A 2007-nucleotide genomic window follows, 5' to 3' on the forward strand; every position below is an offset into this window, starting at 1 on the left:
CAACAATCCTGCAACCAACCACATCTGTCAAGGGACCTGGGAAGACCATTTCTCAGAAGGAGACATTGAAATGGTCAATAGCTTTATGATAATGTGTTTAATATCACTAATCATCAGGAAAATACAAATCAAAACCATGGTGAGATATCATCTCATATCGTTAGAATGGTCATTATTAAAAAGACAAGAGGATAAGTATTGTTGAGGATGTGGAAATTGAAACCCTTGAACACTGTTAATGGGAATGTAAGTTGATACAGCTGTTATAGAAAACAGTATGGAGGTTTCTTTAAAAATTATAAATGGAGCCCTGGCCCATGTGGCTCAGTTGGGTGGGCATTGTCCAGGAGATTTCTGGTTTGATCCCTGTCAAGGGCACATGCCCAGGTTGTGGGATCAATCCCCAGTGGGGTTTGTGCAGGAGGCAGCCAATCCATGTTGTGCTTTCACATTGCTGTTTCTTTCTCTCTAAAAATCAATAAACTATTAAAAATAGATCTACTTACAATATCTGCAATCAATAAATGTGATACACCACATAAACAAAATGAAGGATAAAAACCACATGATCATATCAATAGATGCAGAAAAAGCATTTGATAAAATACAGCACCTATTTATGATAAAAACTCTTAGCAAAGTGGGAATAGAAGGAATATATCTCAACATAATAAAGGCAATATACTAGTATAACAAACCCACAGCCAACATTATACTCAATGGACAAAAACTGCAAGTATTTCCCCTAAAATTGCAAACAAGACAGGGATGTCTTCTTTCCTCACTCTTTTCCAACATAGTACTTGAATCCCTAGCCATAGCAATCAGACAAGAAGAAATAAAAGGCATTCAAAATGGAAAGGAAGAAGTAAACTGTCATTATTTGCAGATGACATGATACTGTATATAAAGAACCTTAAGGATTCAATAAAAAACCTACTAGAACTGATAATGCCAGTTAAGTAGCAGGATTCAAAAATATTCAGAAATTGATTGCATTTTTATACACCAATAATAAACTATCAGAAAGGGAAAGTACTAAAACAATCCCACTTACAAATGCATCAAATATAATGTAATACCTAAGAATAAATTTAAACAAGGATGTAAAAACATGTACTCAGAAAATTATAAGACTTGACAAAATAAATTGAATAAGATACAAATAAGTAGAAGCATATATTGTGTTCATGAGTAGGAAGAATTCACATTGTTAAGATGTCCATTGTTAAAATGTCCAAAGCAATTTGTAGATTCAATGCAATTCCTATCAGGATATCAATGGTGTATTTCACAGAACTAGGCCAGGTGAATACTAGATTTACCAGGGGGAATCACTTTGTAAATTATATAAATGTCTAACCATTATGCTGTACACCTGAAATTAATATACAATAATGTTTAATGTCATCTCTAATTGATATATTTTATTTTTTTTAAAAAAAAGAAGCTGCCAAACTTATTCTCTGTAGTATTTGAGATCTTGCTTGCTGGTATAGCACATGCATCATTTTGGCTCAAAATTATAAAAACTCAAAAAATTATATGGAACCACAAAATGACTGAATATGACTACAGCAATCTTAATAAAAGAAGGAGCCCAGCCAGCATGGCTCAGTGGTTGAATGTCAAGTGATGAACCTGGAGGTAATGGTTTGATTCCAGGTCAGGGCACATGCCTGGGTTGCAGGCTCAATCCCCAGTGGCGGAGGGGTGGGGGTGGAGGGTGGGGTGGTGCAGGAGGCAGCCAATCAATAATTATCTCTCATCATTGATGTTTCTATTTCTCTCTTTTTCCCTCTCCCTTCTTCTCTGAAATCAATAAAAATATATTTAAAAAAAAGAAAAAAGGAAGGTAGGAAAGATTTTTTGCAAGATTTCAGGATGCATCAGCAATGAGATTGCTGTATTTGTTACATATTGATTGCCCAGATTGATTATCTTGGTAGTTGGGTCTACAACACTTCCTGTCTCACTATTCCATAAGTGCTGTCTACACCTGCTTCT

This window comes from Myotis daubentonii, chromosome 1 (assembly GCF_963259705.1).
Source record: "Myotis daubentonii chromosome 1, mMyoDau2.1, whole genome shotgun sequence".
Classification (NCBI taxonomy): Eukaryota; Metazoa; Chordata; class Mammalia; order Chiroptera; family Vespertilionidae; genus Myotis; species Myotis daubentonii.